The sequence below is a fragment of the Lepisosteus platostomus genome, chromosome 15 (genome assembly GCF_059453375.1).
Source record: "Lepisosteus platostomus isolate fLepPlt1 chromosome 15, fLepPlt1.hap1, whole genome shotgun sequence".
Classification (NCBI taxonomy): Eukaryota; Metazoa; Chordata; class Actinopteri; order Semionotiformes; family Lepisosteidae; genus Lepisosteus; species Lepisosteus platostomus.
This window is the reverse complement of record NC_142625.1, coordinates 7,616,118-7,634,914: the sequence shown is the minus strand read 5'-3', so window position 1 is coordinate 7,634,914 and position 18,797 is coordinate 7,616,118. Positions and strand designations below refer to the sequence as shown.

At 50.5% G+C, this 18,797-nt stretch overlaps 4 non-coding genes across 4 annotated transcripts; all 4 read left to right on the top strand.

The window, feature by feature from the left end:
• The first annotated feature begins 3,476 nt into the window (after positions 1-3,476).
• Positions 3,477-3,671, top strand: LOC148647923 (U2 spliceosomal RNA). The gene has a single exon (XR_015927012.1). It is a non-coding gene; the product is annotated as a U2 spliceosomal RNA (small nuclear RNA).
• An 847-nt stretch (positions 3,672-4,518) lies between these two features.
• LOC148647922 (U2 spliceosomal RNA) lies at positions 4,519-4,709 on the top strand. Its single transcript, XR_015927453.1, has one exon. It is a non-coding gene; the product is annotated as a U2 spliceosomal RNA (small nuclear RNA).
• Positions 4,710-11,185: 6,476 nt separating this feature from the next.
• On the top strand, positions 11,186-11,382 carry LOC148647921 (U2 spliceosomal RNA). Its single transcript, XR_015927021.1, has one exon. It is a non-coding gene; the product is annotated as a U2 spliceosomal RNA (small nuclear RNA).
• Positions 11,383-12,229: 847 nt separating this feature from the next.
• Positions 12,230-12,420, top strand: LOC148647920 (U2 spliceosomal RNA). The gene has a single exon (XR_015927452.1). It is a non-coding gene; the product is annotated as a U2 spliceosomal RNA (small nuclear RNA).
• Positions 12,421-18,797: the final 6,377 nt, after the last annotated feature.

Below are 18,797 nucleotides of genomic sequence, written 5' to 3'. Positions count from 1 at the left end.
TCCTCACGTTAAACACCAGGGGGCTGAGGGATAAAGTGAAAAGGACAGCAGTCTTTCAGTCTTTGAGGATTTTTAATTTCGATGTCTGTCTTTTGCAGGAGGTTCATTTGAAAAATGATAATGATGTGGTCGGTTTTGCGCGTGAGTGGGATAGAGGTGATTCTAGGTGGAGTGTGGGTGGGGTTCACTCATCGGGTGTGGGTGTGTTGATTGGAAATCGGGATGTTTTAGTCGAAGGGAGTGTTGCAGTGGTACCGGGAAGAGTCTTAAGTGTTGATTTGTGCATTGGTGAGTGTAACTTTAGAATAGTGTGTGTCTATGCTCCTGCTGTAGGGTCAATGAGGGCAGATTTTTTTAAAGAACTGTTCCCTTTGTGTGCCACGAATAGGTTCCTGGTTATTGGTGGAGATTTTAATGTTGACCTCTTTAATAAGGAAGAGGCAGGGGCAAAGCAGCTGCGCACACTATTGACGCGCTTTAATTTAGTTGATAGTGCAGTGCGTTTCCGAGCAAAAGGGGTGGTACCTACCTGGAGAAACACAGCGGGTGTAGCGAAGCGCCTTGATTATGTTTTTGTATCCAGGGAGGTGGCAGTTGGTGGAGTAAACACTCATCCGGCCTGGCTTTCAGATCACGATATTGTAGAAGTGGATTTGAGCCTGGCAAGAGGAATGTATGGGAAGGGTGTATGGAGAATGAATGTTGAGGTGTTGGAGGAGAGAGAGTATGTAGATTGTATGAGTTTGTATTTGAACAGGTGGCGGGAAGAAAGGCGACAGCATGTTCCCACGTTGGAATGGTGGGAGCAGATCAAAAAGAAAATCAAAAAAGAAACGAGGTCATATTGTCGTGAGCGTCAGAAAAAGGTGAGGAGAGAGGGGAGACTGCTCCAGGAAGAGCTGAATAAGCTCTACGCTCTCCTTAACGAAGGAGTGCAAGTGGACATGGCTGAGGTGGCAGCCTCAAAAAGGAAATTAAGGGCATATCACGAGGAGAGGGCAAAGAATTTTATTTTTAAGGCCCGAGTTGACTCATCCCTGCAGCAAGGGACCTGTGTTTCTTATCTTTTTAGACAGGTGAGAAAGCAACAGGTTAAAAGAAGGCTGGACGGGATACAAGTGGATGAGAGCACAGTAGTAGCAGATAAAGAAGGCATGTTGGAGGCAGTGTTTGGTTATTATCAGAATCTCTTTTCTGAAAAGGAGATGGGAAGGGAGACAGATTTTGCCTCCCTGGATTGTATTGTCTCAAAGCTGCCAGAGGAGAGTAGGGCCCTCTTAGAAAGGCCGTTTACATTAGAAGAGCTCAGGGTGGCCTTAGCTGGCTCAAAAAATGGAAAGGTGCCTGGAATTGATGGTTTGCCATCAGAATTCTACAGGACCTTCTGGGGTATATTGGGGCCGATCTTGCTGGAGGTAATGAAGGAGGTTTTTTGCAAGGACGTTTTGGGAAGATCGATGCGTGAGGGGGTTTTGACTCTGCTGTATAAAAAAGGCCAACCGACAGAGTTAGCGAATTGGAGGCCTTTAACTATGCTTTGCTCAGATTATAAACTGTTCGCAAAGGTGTTAGTTAATAGGATGAAAGGGGTGTTGGACAAAGTGATTGGGAAAGATCAGACGTGTGGGGTCCAGGGAAGGAAAATTACCTGGTCATTGCAGTTGGTTAGGGACATAATAGCGTGGTCCGAGCAGAGGAAAATCCCCCTTGCACTGGTGAGCCTTGATTTGGAGAAGGCTTTTGATAGAGTGTCACATAAGTTTTTGTGGGCCGTGATGGAGAGGATGGGTTTTGGCACACTTTTTATTAGGTGGCTAAAGACTCTGTATAAGCACGTAGGGAGTAGAGTGGTGGTGAATGGGTATCTTGGGAAATTGGTAGAACAGAAGGTGGGCGTGAGACAAGGTTGTCCTTTATCGCCTCTATTGTTTGTAATCTATTTGGAGCCTTTTGTTAGGATGGTTAACGCGAGCCCACGTGTAGAAGGAATAATGCTGCCTGGGAGTGGTGGGGGGAGGGTGAAGATGACTTTGTATGCTGACGATATCACTTTGATGGTAGGGTCGAAGGAAAGTCTGCAGGAGGCTCTGGGGATTTTCGATAGCTTCGCCCGGATATCTGGGGCAAAGTTAAATAGACAAAAAAGCAAAGTTAAATATTTTGGGTGTTGGAGGGACGAAAAGGGAAGTCTCTGCGACCTGAATTACTGCAGGGGTCCTTTGAAAGTTTTGGGGGTTTCTTTTAATGACCTGAGTACGATTCATAACAGCTGGCAAGAGGCATTGGAGGTGGTCAGGAAAAGGCTACTCCGATGGGGCGACAGAAGGTTTTCTTTCATCGAAAAGGTAATCATATTAAAAACAGACGTGTTACCCGCCCTCACGTTTTTAGCAAATGTGTATCCTATGCCGGCTAGGTATAACAGGTATCTGGTCAGAGAAGTTTTTAGTTTTTTGTGGAATAAAAAATATGAATATGTAAAACGTGTAGATATGTATAGATCCATAGAAAAGGGGGGTAGGTCAGTACCGAACATGCCGATCAAGTTAAATTGTTTATTTGTGTCTGGTTTGTGTAAAGCTTTGAAACAGCCTGTGTCTCATGATCATCAGTACTTTGTAAGATTTTGGTTATCAAACAGCATGCGCAGACTCACCAACTGGAAGAACGACGTCCCTCACGGTGAAGATCTGCCCTGGCATTACAGGCATGCAGTGTCCTGGACAAGGAAACATCTGGAGTCGGTGGACGAGTTGGAGATGCTGGATCACAGGGCACTGTATTGCGCTATAACAGAAAGAGAAGAAGCCAGGGTTGTGGGGGGCGTTGCAAATGAGATCTGGGGAAGAGTGCAGCCCAAGGGTTTGCGTTTGGACTGTCTAGACCTCAATTGGTTAACGGTATGGAAGAGACTTCCAGTAAGATCCGTATTATATAAACATAAGTTGACTAAACAAGTCGGGTGCCCTCGAACGGGATGTTGTGGCGAGGAAAGCATCGAACATGTATTTTGGTTCTGTAATTTTGCGCAAAAAGTGTGGGAAAAGAGTAAAATTGTTTTGGAAGCTATAGATAGCACCTTTACGATAAACCTTGCAACAATAATGTTTGGTATAAGGAGGGGGGGGAGAACGAAAGAAATGTGTTTTTTGTTATGGTTTTTAATTAGCTTTGTGAAAATAGAACTGTGGGCTGCAAGAAATTTGTTGGTGAAGAAGGGAGTGACATGTGATGTGGGAGGGGTGTGGAAAAAGGTATTGTGGGATGTCAGATGTATGGTGGCCAATGATAAAAGGAAGTTGAGTTTTCACGCTGTTAAAGAAAAGTGGAAAGTATTGGCCAATGTCTAACTATTGATGGTCTTGTTTATTGTAATCCCATGTTTTGATTGGTTTATGCAGTGTTTTGTTTGAGTTATTTGTGTGTCTATATGTTTGATTTTGGTGATTGATGAGGTTTCTGTGAACTTGTTTGTTGTTACTTTTTGATAATAAAAAAAAAAAAAAAAAAAAAAAAAATCTGTTCTTATCAGTTTAATATCTGATACGTCCCCCATCGGGGGACCACATATTAAACGGATTTTTGGAACAGGGAGCTGGATCAGGAGCTTGCTCCGTCCTCTCCACGCATCGGCCCGGTATTGCAGCGCCTCCGGGAGCGGTGCACCACCTTCTCTCAGCGGTGAAAAGACAGACGTAGGTAGCTAGGTAGCTAGCTAGCTAGCGAGCGAGCGAGCAAGCAAGCGAAGTGGACTGGAGCTCCTTCTTCTCGGGTCTCGTCCCTCGTCCCCCATCTGTGTGTCTCTGTGTTCTGTCTCTCTCTCGCCCTCTCGGTTCCCGTGCTCCCTCTGTGCGCTTTCCCGCGTCTCGACTCTCTGGGCAAGCAGGCCGGCCCCCTTTTCGGCTCCCGTGCGTTTTCCCTCCAAAAAACTTAGGTTTTTCAGCCTTTTCCCAGGGAGGCAGGCGTGGCTTGCTTGCTTGCTTGCTTGCTTGCTTGCTTGCTTGCGTGCGTGTCCGTCCCCGTCCCTGCAGGCGGGCCCCTTTCGACAGCTGGGCGTTTTCCCTCCAAAAAACTTAGTATATCCACCTTTTCTTTCTTTTTTTTCGGCAGGCAGGCAGGCAGGCGTGTGTGCGCGCGCGTCCCCGTCCCTCCCTCCCTCCCGAGAGAGAGCTGCCCCTTGCCTCTGCCCGCAGGTGCTGGCGCTCGGCTTTGGCTTGCAGCCGGTTGGGCGCAGCTGCTGCCGGTGGGAGGGGCCTAAGCTAAGGAGGCCGGGCGGCTGGCGCCCCCTGCGGCTGCGGTCGTTGTCGGGCCGTTGACAGAAGATCAAAGAGCAGGGCCCCCGCCCGGGACTGGCAGGAAGGCAGGCGGGCAGGCAAGAGAGAGGGGGAGCAGAGTCCCGCGGCAGGCCTCTGGCTGCAGGGAGGCCGGCAGCTGCGCGGGTCCCGGGCTCCAGAGGAGTCGGCCTGCGCCACTGTGCGCCAGCGGAACGCCCGCGCGTCGGTCCGCGCCTTTGTGGGCATCGCTTCTCGGCCTTTTGGCTAAGATCAAGTGTAGTATCTGTTCTTATCAGTTTAATATCTGATACGTCCCCCATCGGGGGACCACATATTAAACGGATTTTTGGAACAGGGAGCTGGATCAGGAGCTTGCTCCGTCCTCTCCACGCATCGGCCCGGTATTGCAGCGCCTCCGGGAGCGGTGCACCACCTTCTCTCAGCGGTGAAAAGACAGACGTAGGTAGCTAGGTAGCTAGCTAGCTAGCGAGCGAGCGAGCAAGCAAGCGAAGTGGACTGGAGCTCCTTCTTCTCGGGTCTCGTCCCTCGTCCCCCATCTGTGTGTCTCTGTGTTCTGTCTCTCTCTCGCCCTCTCGGTTCCCGTGCTCCCTCTGTGCGCTTTCCCGCGTCTCGACTCTCTGGGCAAGCAGGCCGGCCCCCTTTTCGGCTCCCGTGCGTTTTCCCTCCAAAAAACTTAGGTTTTTCAGCCTTTTCCCAGGGAGGCAGGCGTGGCTTGCTTGCTTGCTTGCTTGCTTGCTTGCTTGCTTGCGTGCGTGTCCGTCCCCGTCCCTGCAGGCGGGCCCCTTTCGACAGCTGGGCGTTTTCCCTCCAAAAAACTTAGTATATCCACCTTTTCTTTCTTTTTTTTCGGCAGGCAGGCAGGCAGGCGTGTGTGCGCGCGCGTCCCCGTCCCTCCCTCCCTCCCGAGAGAGAGCTGCCCCTTGCCTCTGCCCGCAGGTGCTGGCGCTCGGCTTTGGCTTGCAGCCGGTTGGGCGCAGCTGCTGCCGGTGGGAGGGGCCTAAGCTAAGGAGGCCGGGCGGCTGGCGCCCCCTGCGGCTGCGGTCGTTGTCGGGCCGTTGACAGAAGATCAAAGAGCAGGGCCCCCGCCCGGGACTGGCAGGAAGGCAGGCGGGCAGGCAAGAGAGAGGGGGAGCAGAGTCCCGCGGCAGGCCTCTGGCTGCAGGGAGGCCGGCAGCTGCGCGGGTCCCGGGCTCCAGAGGAGTCGGCCTGCGCCACTGTGCGCCAGCGGAACGCCCGCGCGTCGGTCCGCGCCTTTGTGGGCATCGCTTCTCGGCCTTTTGGCTAAGATCAAGTGTGTGGCCTGACCGCAGCTTGCATCTTAGCCAGGAGAAAGGGAGAGACGGATCGCTTGTTTCGGGGAGACTCGAAGCCTTTTTTTGCGTGGCGGTTTTTTTCCGGCCATTTTTGACGATGGAGGGAGGAGCCTTTTCAAGGGAAGGAAGAGTGCGACATGCTGTGCGTTTTGTGTTACGAGACAACGGGGAGAAGACGGAGTTCACTTCAAGGGACAGTTTCGAGGACGAGGTGATGAGAGATGCCCTGCACCTGGAGCCTGAGGACGTGTTCTGCCTACAAGACTTCCCGGGTAAGAGGTGTTTTGACCTTTCGCTCAACTCAGAGAATATTGTCAGGGGCGTTTGGGCAGAGGTGAACAGAAGGAAAGAGGAAAAACCTTTCGTGGACTACTATGTGGAGCCCTTGTTTGCCAGGGAGTTAAGAACCTTGACAGTGGCAATGTTTAACCCCTATATGCCTGAAGAAAACATAGTCTGTTTTTTGAAGCGCTTCGTGGATATTCAGGGCATAGGGGTGAAGATAATAGACAGGAAAAACTATTGGACAGGGAAGTGGCGTTACAGGGTGCGTTTCAGAGCGAATGGGTCAGCACCGGACGGTCTTTTGCACCCGCCTGCATCATTTGAGATAGGCTCCAACAGGGGGTACTTGTTCTATTACGGACAGCCCTCGGTTTGCAGGAGATGTAGGAAGGAGGGACATCATGTGGTGGATTGCAGGGAGCGAATCTGCAGAAGATGTGAGGGGGTTGGTCACCTATCTTCAGAATGCAAGGAAGAGAGGAGGTGTAATCTGTGCGGAGGTGCAGGGCATATATTTAAAGACTGTGCTTTACGGAAAAGGACTTTTTCAGAAGTCGTGAGTGGAGTTGCAGGTGAAAGACCAGGTGCTGCAAATGAAGAGGAGAGGCGAAGAGAGGTGGATGAAGGTGGGGAGGCTGACAATAGGGAACCTGGAAAAAAGGGAAACCGAAGGTTTTCAAAAGATGGAAGCTTCTTAACGGTAGAAGAAGAGGAAACCGGAGAAGTGGTGAGAGGGGCAGAAGAAGGGGCGGAGCTCAATTTGCATATGCAAAGTGAGCCCACAGATGGAAGTTTTTCTGATAAGGACAGCTTTTCAGAGGTTTCAGAGACGCCAGGACTAGACTTTTTGAAAGCAGCTGCGATGGAAGTGGGGCAGGAGGTGCAAAGTGTCCAGGAAGGGAGTTGGGGAGAGAGGATGGAGGAAGAGGAGGGAGAAGGGCCGTCGGTGTCAAAAAGATCCATAAAGAGGAAGGCACAAGGCTCAGATGCTCTAGTGGCCAAAAAGGCAGATAGAGGTACTGAGGATTTGTCACTGAGTGATACACCTGTCTCAGAGGTCCTGGTGGCAGTTTACACACCTGGAGAGGGTGAAGTCCATGATGAGGGACTTGTTCTGTCCCAGTCCAGAGATTGCTCAGTATTATCAGGAGCTTCTTGCATACCTGAAACGGATGAGGGCAACCAGGTACTTACCGGAGGTGGGGGTGTCCAGGCTGAGCAGAAGCTGAGGAGTGAGGAGGGCCTTTGGCTCGATTCGGACCTCCCCAGAGATTTCATCGACCTGTGCAAATGGAACGAAAAGAATAGAGATGTTCATTGGCCAGCCGGGTTTGAAGAACAGGATCTGCAGAAGAAAGGGATTAAGTACAAGTGTGAGTACCTTGGTAAAGAAGTGAGACGCATTCAAATATATGGAAGAACCCACTCAGAGATAGGTTCAAAAAAGTGCCTTTTCTCGGATTTAGTAAAGCAGTGGAGGAACAGTGCTGGGAAGGCAAAGGAAGCCTTTGCTTCAGGGGTGTACAGAAAGGAAGGAAGGTATGTGAAAAAGTTGGATGCCTCATCAGGTTTTTTAAAGAAGTGTGAATGGCAGAACGGAAATGTGAGGTTCCCGAACAAGGCGGGTGGAATCAAAAACGTACTCAGAAGATTTCCGGGAGTGAAACTCGAGAACGAAGGAGCGGCTAGGAGAATCACAAGATTGACTGTGAGTGGTCATCAAGAATCGGAAGTGCGGGACGCTTACATAGCGGTGATGGCCATTATAGATAAATGGGAAGAGAAAATGTAAAATAATTATTCATGACTATAAAAGTCCTCACGTTAAACACCAGGGGGCTGAGGGATAAAGTGAAAAGGACAGCAGTCTTTCAGTCTTTGAGGATTTTTAATTTCGATGTCTGTCTTTTGCAGGAGGTTCATTTGAAAAATGATAATGATGTGGTCGGTTTTGCGCGTGAGTGGGATAGAGGTGATTCTAGGTGGAGTGTGGGTGGGGTTCACTCATCGGGTGTGGGTGTGTTGATTGGAAATCGGGATGTTTTAGTCGAAGGGAGTGTTGCAGTGGTACCGGGAAGAGTCTTAAGTGTTGATTTGTGCATTGGTGAGTGTAACTTTAGAATAGTGTGTGTCTATGCTCCTGCTGTAGGGTCAATGAGGGCAGATTTTTTTAAAGAACTGTTCCCTTTGTGTGCCACGAATAGGTTCCTGGTTATTGGTGGAGATTTTAATGTTGACCTCTTTAATAAGGAAGAGGCAGGGGCAAAGCAGCTGCGCACACTATTGACGCGCTTTAATTTAGTTGATAGTGCAGTGCGTTTCCGAGCAAAAGGGGTGGTACCTACCTGGAGAAACACAGCGGGTGTAGCGAAGCGCCTTGATTATGTTTTTGTATCCAGGGAGGTGGCAGTTGGTGGAGTAAACACTCATCCGGCCTGGCTTTCAGATCACGATATTGTAGAAGTGGATTTGAGCCTGGCAAGAGGAATGTATGGGAAGGGTGTATGGAGAATGAATGTTGAGGTGTTGGAGGAGAGAGAGTATGTAGATTGTATGAGTTTGTATTTGAACAGGTGGCGGGAAGAAAGGCGACAGCATGTTCCCACGTTGGAATGGTGGGAGCAGATCAAAAAGAAAATCAAAAAAGAAACGAGGTCATATTGTCGTGAGCGTCAGAAAAAGGTGAGGAGAGAGGGGAGACTGCTCCAGGAAGAGCTGAATAAGCTCTACGCTCTCCTTAACGAAGGAGTGCAAGTGGACATGGCTGAGGTGGCAGCCTCAAAAAGGAAATTAAGGGCATATCACGAGGAGAGGGCAAAGAATTTTATTTTTAAGGCCCGAGTTGACTCATCCCTGCAGCAAGGGACCTGTGTTTCTTATCTTTTTAGACAGGTGAGAAAGCAACAGGTTAAAAGAAGGCTGGACGGGATACAAGTGGATGAGAGCACAGTAGTAGCAGATAAAGAAGGCATGTTGGAGGCAGTGTTTGGTTATTATCAGAATCTCTTTTCTGAAAAGGAGATGGGAAGGGAGACAGATTTTGCCTCCCTGGATTGTATTGTCTCAAAGCTGCCAGAGGAGAGTAGGGCCCTCTTAGAAAGGCCGTTTACATTAGAAGAGCTCAGGGTGGCCTTAGCTGGCTCAAAAAATGGAAAGGTGCCTGGAATTGATGGTTTGCCATCAGAATTCTACAGGACCTTCTGGGGTATATTGGGGCCGATCTTGCTGGAGGTAATGAAGGAGGTTTTTTGCAAGGACGTTTTGGGAAGATCGATGCGTGAGGGGGTTTTGACTCTGCTGTATAAAAAAGGCCAACCGACAGAGTTAGCGAATTGGAGGCCTTTAACTATGCTTTGCTCAGATTATAAACTGTTCGCAAAGGTGTTAGTTAATAGGATGAAAGGGGTGTTGGACAAAGTGATTGGGAAAGATCAGACGTGTGGGGTCCAGGGAAGGAAAATTACCTGGTCATTGCAGTTGGTTAGGGACATAATAGCGTGGTCCGAGCAGAGGAAAATCCCCCTTGCACTGGTGAGCCTTGATTTGGAGAAGGCTTTTGATAGAGTGTCACATAAGTTTTTGTGGGCCGTGATGGAGAGGATGGGTTTTGGCACACTTTTTATTAGGTGGCTAAAGACTCTGTATAAGCACGTAGGGAGTAGAGTGGTGGTGAATGGGTATCTTGGGAAATTGGTAGAACAGAAGGTGGGCGTGAGACAAGGTTGTCCTTTATCGCCTCTATTGTTTGTAATCTATTTGGAGCCTTTTGTTAGGATGGTTAACGCGAGCCCACGTGTAGAAGGAATAATGCTGCCTGGGAGTGGTGGGGGGAGGGTGAAGATGACTTTGTATGCTGACGATATCACTTTGATGGTAGGGTCGAAGGAAAGTCTGCAGGAGGCTCTGGGGATTTTCGATAGCTTCGCCCGGATATCTGGGGCAAAGTTAAATAGACAAAAAAGCAAAGTTAAATATTTTGGGTGTTGGAGGGACGAAAAGGGAAGTCTCTGCGACCTGAATTACTGCAGGGGTCCTTTGAAAGTTTTGGGGGTTTCTTTTAATGACCTGAGTACGATTCATAACAGCTGGCAAGAGGCATTGGAGGTGGTCAGGAAAAGGCTACTCCGATGGGGCGACAGAAGGTTTTCTTTCATCGAAAAGGTAATCATATTAAAAACAGACGTGTTACCCGCCCTCACGTTTTTAGCAAATGTGTATCCTATGCCGGCTAGGTATAACAGGTATCTGGTCAGAGAAGTTTTTAGTTTTTTGTGGAATAAAAAATATGAATATGTAAAACGTGTAGATATGTATAGATCCATAGAAAAGGGGGGTAGGTCAGTACCGAACATGCCGATCAAGTTAAATTGTTTATTTGTGTCTGGTTTGTGTAAAGCTTTGAAACAGCCTGTGTCTCATGATCATCAGTACTTTGTAAGATTTTGGTTATCAAACAGCATGCGCAGACTCACCAACTGGAAGAACGACGTCCCTCACGGTGAAGATCTGCCCTGGCATTACAGGCATGCAGTGTCCTGGACAAGGAAACATCTGGAGTCGGTGGACGAGTTGGAGATGCTGGATCACAGGGCACTGTATTGCGCTATAACAGAAAGAGAAGAAGCCAGGGTTGTGGGGGGCGTTGCAAATGAGATCTGGGGAAGAGTGCAGCCCAAGGGTTTGCGTTTGGACTGTCTAGACCTCAATTGGTTAACGGTATGGAAGAGACTTCCAGTAAGATCCGTATTATATAAACATAAGTTGACTAAACAAGTCGGGTGCCCTCGAACGGGATGTTGTGGCGAGGAAAGCATCGAACATGTATTTTGGTTCTGTAATTTTGCGCAAAAAGTGTGGGAAAAGAGTAAAATTGTTTTGGAAGCTATAGATAGCACCTTTACGATAAACCTTGCAACAATAATGTTTGGTATAAGGAGGGGGGGGAGAACGAAAGAAATGTGTTTTTTGTTATGGTTTTTAATTAGCTTTGTGAAAATAGAACTGTGGGCTGCAAGAAATTTGTTGGTGAAGAAGGGAGTGACATGTGATGTGGGAGGGGTGTGGAAAAAGGTATTGTGGGATGTCAGATGTATGGTGGCCAATGATAAAAGGAAGTTGAGTTTTCACGCTGTTAAAGAAAAGTGGAAAGTATTGGCCAATGTCTAACTATTGATGGTCTTGTTTATTGTAATCCCATGTTTTGATTGGTTTATGCAGTGTTTTGTTTGAGTTATTTGTGTGTCTATATGTTTGATTTTGGTGATTGATGAGGTTTCTGTGAACTTGTTTGTTGTTACTTTTTGATAATAAAAAAAAAAAAAAAAAAAAAAAAAAAATCTGTTCTTATCAGTTTAATATCTGATACGTCCCCCATCGGGGGACCACATATTAAACGGATTTTTGGAACAGGGAGCTGGATCAGGAGCTTGCTCCGTCCTCTCCACGCATCGGCCCGGTATTGCAGCGCCTCCGGGAGCGGTGCACCACCTTCTCTCAGCGGTGAAAAGACAGACGTAGGTAGCTAGGTAGCTAGCTAGCTAGCGAGCGAGCGAGCAAGCAAGCGAAGTGGACTGGAGCTCCTTCTTCTCGGGTCTCGTCCCTCGTCCCCCATCTGTGTGTCTCTGTGTTCTGTCTCTCTCTCGCCCTCTCGGTTCCCGTGCTCCCTCTGTGCGCTTTCCCGCGTCTCGACTCTCTGGGCAAGCAGGCCGGCCCCCTTTTCGGCTCCCGTGCGTTTTCCCTCCAAAAAACTTAGGTTTTTCAGCCTTTTCCCAGGGAGGCAGGCGTGGCTTGCTTGCTTGCTTGCTTGCTTGCTTGCTTGCTTGCGTGCGTGTCCGTCCCCGTCCCTGCAGGCGGGCCCCTTTCGACAGCTGGGCGTTTTCCCTCCAAAAAACTTAGTATATCCACCTTTTCTTTCTTTTTTTTCGGCAGGCAGGCAGGCAGGCGTGTGTGCGCGCGCGTCCCCGTCCCTCCCTCCCTCCCGAGAGAGAGCTGCCCCTTGCCTCTGCCCGCAGGTGCTGGCGCTCGGCTTTGGCTTGCAGCCGGTTGGGCGCAGCTGCTGCCGGTGGGAGGGGCCTAAGCTAAGGAGGCCGGGCGGCTGGCGCCCCCTGCGGCTGCGGTCGTTGTCGGGCCGTTGACAGAAGATCAAAGAGCAGGGCCCCCGCCCGGGACTGGCAGGAAGGCAGGCGGGCAGGCAAGAGAGAGGGGGAGCAGAGTCCCGCGGCAGGCCTCTGGCTGCAGGGAGGCCGGCAGCTGCGCGGGTCCCGGGCTCCAGAGGAGTCGGCCTGCGCCACTGTGCGCCAGCGGAACGCCCGCGCGTCGGTCCGCGCCTTTGTGGGCATCGCTTCTCGGCCTTTTGGCTAAGATCAAGTGTAGTATCTGTTCTTATCAGTTTAATATCTGATACGTCCCCCATCGGGGGACCACATATTAAACGGATTTTTGGAACAGGGAGCTGGATCAGGAGCTTGCTCCGTCCTCTCCACGCATCGGCCCGGTATTGCAGCGCCTCCGGGAGCGGTGCACCACCTTCTCTCAGCGGTGAAAAGACAGACGTAGGTAGCTAGGTAGCTAGCTAGCTAGCGAGCGAGCGAGCAAGCAAGCGAAGTGGACTGGAGCTCCTTCTTCTCGGGTCTCGTCCCTCGTCCCCCATCTGTGTGTCTCTGTGTTCTGTCTCTCTCTCGCCCTCTCGGTTCCCGTGCTCCCTCTGTGCGCTTTCCCGCGTCTCGACTCTCTGGGCAAGCAGGCCGGCCCCCTTTTCGGCTCCCGTGCGTTTTCCCTCCAAAAAACTTAGGTTTTTCAGCCTTTTCCCAGGGAGGCAGGCGTGGCTTGCTTGCTTGCTTGCTTGCTTGCTTGCTTGCTTGCGTGCGTGTCCGTCCCCGTCCCTGCAGGCGGGCCCCTTTCGACAGCTGGGCGTTTTCCCTCCAAAAAACTTAGTATATCCACCTTTTCTTTCTTTTTTTTCGGCAGGCAGGCAGGCAGGCGTGTGTGCGCGCGCGTCCCCGTCCCTCCCTCCCTCCCGAGAGAGAGCTGCCCCTTGCCTCTGCCCGCAGGTGCTGGCGCTCGGCTTTGGCTTGCAGCCGGTTGGGCGCAGCTGCTGCCGGTGGGAGGGGCCTAAGCTAAGGAGGCCGGGCGGCTGGCGCCCCCTGCGGCTGCGGTCGTTGTCGGGCCGTTGACAGAAGATCAAAGAGCAGGGCCCCCGCCCGGGACTGGCAGGAAGGCAGGCGGGCAGGCAAGAGAGAGGGGGAGCAGAGTCCCGCGGCAGGCCTCTGGCTGCAGGGAGGCCGGCAGCTGCGCGGGTCCCGGGCTCCAGAGGAGTCGGCCTGCGCCACTGTGCGCCAGCGGAACGCCCGCGCGTCGGTCCGCGCCTTTGTGGGCATCGCTTCTCGGCCTTTTGGCGAAGATCCTGAGTGCGTGGCCTGACCGCGGCTTGGGCTCTGAGTCAAAGGCGGGAAGGGGTGGACGGCGCGGCTTTTTCCAGGCGACGGCGATTTTTTCTTTGTGGCGGATAGGATTCCGGCCACTCTACACAAGATGGAGAGGACTTCAAGCAAGAATGCAAGACCAAGGCATACTGTGCGTTTTGTGCTGCGAGTGGAGGCTTCTGACAAGGATTTTGCCAAGAGGGATGCTTTCGAGGATGAAGTCCTTTTCAAGCATTTGTCCTTACAGCCTGAAGAGATCTATTGCCTCCAGGACTTTCCAGGTAAAAAGATTTTTGATTTGTCACTTTACTCTGCTGAACAGTGCACGAAAGTTTGGTCTGTTTTGACTGCTCGCAGACTGGAGGAACCTTTTGTTCATTTTTTCCTTGAACCTTTGTTTGCACGGGAGGCGAGACCCATATGGGTCCATATGAACAACCCTTTTACCCCAGACGCAGACATTGTTAATTTTCTTAAAAGATTTGTTGACGTTCAGGGCACGGGTATCAAGGAGATGGATAGGAAGAGAGTCTGGAACGGGAAAAGGAAATTTCTGGTGCGTTTCAGAGCGGACCCTAGTGCTGAAGATGGGCTCTTGCACCCTCCTGCTAACTTCTCAATTGGAACTTATACAGGTTATCTGTACTACCCTGATCAACCCTTGGCGTGTAGACGATGCAGGCAGAAGGGCCATTATGCTGCTGACTGTGATGTGGAGGTCTGTCGAAGGTGTGATACTGTGGGGCACAGCACCTTCATGTGCAGGGCTGAGCCGAAATGTAATTTGTGCGGGGTCTCTGGGCACATTTACAGGGCGTGCCCAAAGAAAGGTATGAGTTTCGCAGCCGTGGCGGGTGGCACATCGGCAGCAAGTGTTACCTCAGTTCACCAGGCAGAAGATGCAGCAGAGGGCCCGGCACCGGCGTCGCTGGTCCCTGACGCTGGCGAGGAGGTGATGGAACCTGAGGGTGTGGATCAAGGGCAGGAGGTAACGGACCACAGGCAGACGGCAACAGCACTTACCTCAGCAGAAGATCGCAGCGGCGAAGAAGAGACGGAGGCTCCGGTGAGTGCTGAGGAGGTCCTGGGGAGCGCAGAGGAGGAAGGTGGAGTCTCGCTCGCCGCGCTAGAGCATATAAGAGCGTTGGCTGAGGAATCAAGCCTGCCCTCTGCGGAGGAAGTAGGGTCAGACTGGGGGGACAGAGTGGATGAAGAGGAGGCCATGGACACCGTCCAGGCCAGGAAAGTTGTGAAAAGAAAGGCGGAAAATGATGTGCCGCCCTTGGTGAAGAAATCGGGTGTAGATCCCATGGAATACCTTGAGTCGATGGCCACAGATTCGTTGGCCCAGGCCGAATCTACTCCACTAGGGTCGGAGGGCGAGGTAAGTGGTGTGGGTGACCCCCCCCTTACGGCAGAGTCGGGTATGTCCTCAGGCTTTGTCATTCCAGAAACGGAGATGACCCCGACCTCGGCAGAAGCCTCAGAAGAACACATGCAGCCACGCGTCGCCCTGCAGAGAGAAGAACGAGATGTCTTTATATTCGCTGAGGTACCTATGAGGTTCAAGAAGTTCTGTAAATGGGACGAAAAGGCCAGCAAAATAGTCTGGCCTAGGACCTTCAATGAGCAAGGGCTATCTCCGGCAGGGATTGTCGTGCGTTGTGAGCACTCTGGTGAGGAGATTTCAACCCTCGAAGTAAAGGGCCGCAACCAGATAGATGCGACCAATAAGAAGATGTTGTTGGGTGACTTTGTAAAGAAATGGATAAGGGACAAGGGAGAACTGAAGGAGATGTACGAGGTGGGGGTGGAAAGGCGCCCTGACAAAGTGCTGAAGATTCTGGAGGTCCCGCTGCAGTTTTTGGAGGCCTGTGCCTGGAAGAACGGAAACGTGCAGTACCCGCCCCGGCCGTCAAACTTCCGACGTGTGCTGAGGTTGCATGAAGGAGTGTCAGTTGGCTGTACGCGATCAGGAGGTAAAATAGATAAACTATATTTGCAGGGACAAAGGGAGGCGTCAGTGCGTCAAGCCTACATGGAGCTGATGAGCTTTTTTACTGCCCCCTAATGTTGAAAATATTAACTTTAAATATTCGGGGTTTAAGGAACTTAGTAAAGAGGACGGCCTTTTTTTCTTACCTGAAAACCATGGTTTTTGATATTTGTTTGGTGCAGGAAGTCCATCTAAAAGATGAAAGAGACGTCATACAGTTCACTCGTGAGTGGGACAGAGGAGATTCTAGATGGAATATCGGAGGTGTCCACTCCTCGGGAGTTGGAGTTTTATTTGGCAATCGCAATTTTATAGTGGAGAAATGTGTGAATGTAGTGCCTGGGAGAGCCTTATATTTGGATATTTGTTCGGGTGAGAATTGCTTTCGGTGTGTGTGTGTGTATGCCCCGGCAATGATGGCTTTACGGGCAGATTTCTTTAAGGAACTTTATCCTGTTTGCCTTACCAACAAATGGATCATCATGGGAGGAGACTTTAACGTGGACCTCCAAGATAAGAGGGATCCAGGGGCAAAGCAGCTCAATCTTCTTCTAGCACAGTTTGGACTTTACGACTGCGCCTACCGGATCCGAAAGGAGAAAGCAGAGGCCACGTGGAGGAACGCTCAAGGTACTGTGAAGCGCCTTGATTATGTATTCGCCTCACTGGACGTACCTGTGGAGAAGGTGGTGGTGCTGCCGGTAGGTTTTTCTGACCATGCCCTAGTAGAGGCCCATTTTCCACATTTAAGGAACCAGTTTGGGCGTGGGGTGTGGAAGTTAAATACGGAGAACCTAAGAGAAGACGAATATGTCAAGGTAATGAGGTACAAATTGCAAACATGGTGGAAGGAGAGGAATCTGGGGACTCCCCTGATTGATTGGTGGGAACACTTAAAAAAGAAAATTAGAAAGGAGACCAGAATTTATGGCAGAGCAAGGCTCAAGCGTGAGCGGCAGAAGGGCAGGGCGCTGCAGGAAAGATTAAACACCTTGTTTTCCCAGTGTAATAAGGATATGTCAGTGTGCCCTGAAGATATTGCAGCAGCTAAAGCTGAACTGCGCACTTATCACGAGCAAAAGGCAAGGAGTTACCTGTTCAGAGCCCACGTGCAGTTCATACAATCTCACGAAACATGTTCCAGTTTTTTCTTCCGGCAAATTCGTCAGAGACAGAAGCGCAGTGTGATGACTGGCATTCAGACTTCGGAGGGGAAAATAGTTACTAGTAGTGAGGAGATGCTGGAAGTGGTGAGGCACTTTTACCAATGTCTTTTTTCCCTAAAGACGGTGGACGAGGCCATGGGTGCAAAGCTGCTGAGCGGTATTACAGCGCAGGTTCCTGTCAAAGCCCAAGAACAGTTGGAGGCTCCTATAAGCTTGCAGGAACTTGGCGACGCTCTGCTCGGCATGAAGGCTGGTAAGGTACCAGGTAAAGACGGACTACCAGCCGAATTTTATCGGACGTTCTGGGATATCTTAGGGCCAATCTTACTTCAGGTGACGGAGGAAATCTTTCGTAGGAAGGCTATGTGTGAGTCTATGAGGGAGGGAATCCTCACACTGTTGTATAAAAAAGGACCTGCAAAGGACCTTAAGAACTGGAGGCCGCTGCAGATGTTGTGCGTGGACTATAAGCTGATCGCTAAAGTGCTGGTAAACCGCTTGAAGGGGGTCCTAGCTCATGTGATCGGTTGGGACCAAACCTGCGGGGTTCGAGGTCGGCGTGCCAGCTGGACCCTCCAACTAGTACGGGATGTGATAGCGTGGTCCGAGAACAGGAACGTCCCGTTGCTGATCGCCAGCTTGGACCTAGAAAAAGCTTTTGACAATGTCTCACACACCTTTGTCTGGCAAGTGATGGAGAAGATGGGATTCGGCCCTGTCATGCTGGGCTGGTTAAAAATACTGTACTCACAGGTTGGCAGTAGAGTTCTGGTGAACGGGCACCTGGGAGGACTGGTTCTCCAAGAGTCTGGTGTGCGTCAGGGCTGCCCCCTGTCCCCATTACTTTTTGCACTATATATGGAACCTTATGCGCGGGCAGTCCAGAAGGAGCCATCCATTGACGGGATCCTCGTACCTGGGAGTGGAGGAAAAAGAGTTAAGGTGGCATTATATGCTGACGATGTTACCTTATTTCTCAGCTCTTACCTTAGCCTACAGGCGGCCTTGGACGTCTTCGAGAATTTCTCCCTCGCGTCAGGTGCAAAGCTAAACAGGGGGAAAAGTCAGATCAAGTTCTTCGGGCCTTGGAAAGAACAGCTGGGACCAGCGCATGGATTGGACATCTGTCAAGGGCCCCTTAAGATTCTAGGGGTGTTATTCACGGCACAGGATGCTGCTTGGTGCAATTGGTCCCAGAGGCTGGAGAAGGCTAGGCTGCAGCTGACGCACTGGAAGAACAAGCAGCTGTCCTTTGTAGGTAAAGTCCTGATCCTGAAAGTGGTGTTTCTGCCTGTGCTGGTTTATCTAGCATCGGTGTATCCCATGCCTGCGCGCTTCAACAGATATCTGGTAAGGGAGGTTTTTATGTTCATGTGGGGGGGAAAATATGAGTATGTGCGCAGAGTCGATATGTATCGCCCAGTGGAAGAAGGCGGACGGGGAGTTCCCAACTTCCCTGTAAAGCTAAACTGTATATATGTGTCTGGCCTGTGTATAGCTCTGCATTCCCCAGTCTCACATCCCTTTCAGTATTTTGTCAGGTTCTGGCTATCTAGCCACGTGCGCGCCCTGGCTCAGTGGTCCAACAGTTTGCCTCATGGGAACGATCTGCCATGGCACTATCGGCATGCGACACACTGGCTGAAACAGCACCCTGAGCTTAAAGATCACCAGGTCCTGCTTAACCACAGACGGCTCTATTCTGCAGTAACTCAAGCTGAAGAGGCCAGCCTCGTAGGTGGCGTCCCCAACGTGGTCTGGCGGCGAGTCCAGCCCAGAGGGCTACAGCACCATCTAATGGATTTGAACTGGCTATCCGCTTGGGGTCGTTTGGCAGTTCGTGAGGTTTTGTTCAAACATAAGCTGACAAAGCAGCAGGAGTGTCCTAGAGCCGGGTGTCATGCGGTGGAGTCGATCAGCCACGTGTTTTGGGACTGTAATTTTGCTCAGCGGACCTGGAACAAATGTGAAACTTTGTTTAGTAGCCTGTCCTCCACTTTCTGTGTACTTCCTGCAGTTGTGTTATATGGGTTGAAGGTGGGAGGTGGGGCAAACGCTAAGAGCTTTGTGTTATGGTTGCTAGTTAGTTTAATTAAGTTTGAGTTATGGAATTCCAGGAATTTGTTAGTCAAGAGGGGAATTGTTTGTACAGTAGATGGGTTATATAGAAGGCTTTTATGGAATTTGAGAGGGTTGGTAGAAGGGGACATAAAAAGATGGGGTTTTCATGCCGCAAAGGAGAAATGGAAATCCATAGTGGATATCTGGGATTGGAAATAGTCTAGGTCCTTTAATGTTCCTGTAATTTGTAAATAAGACTG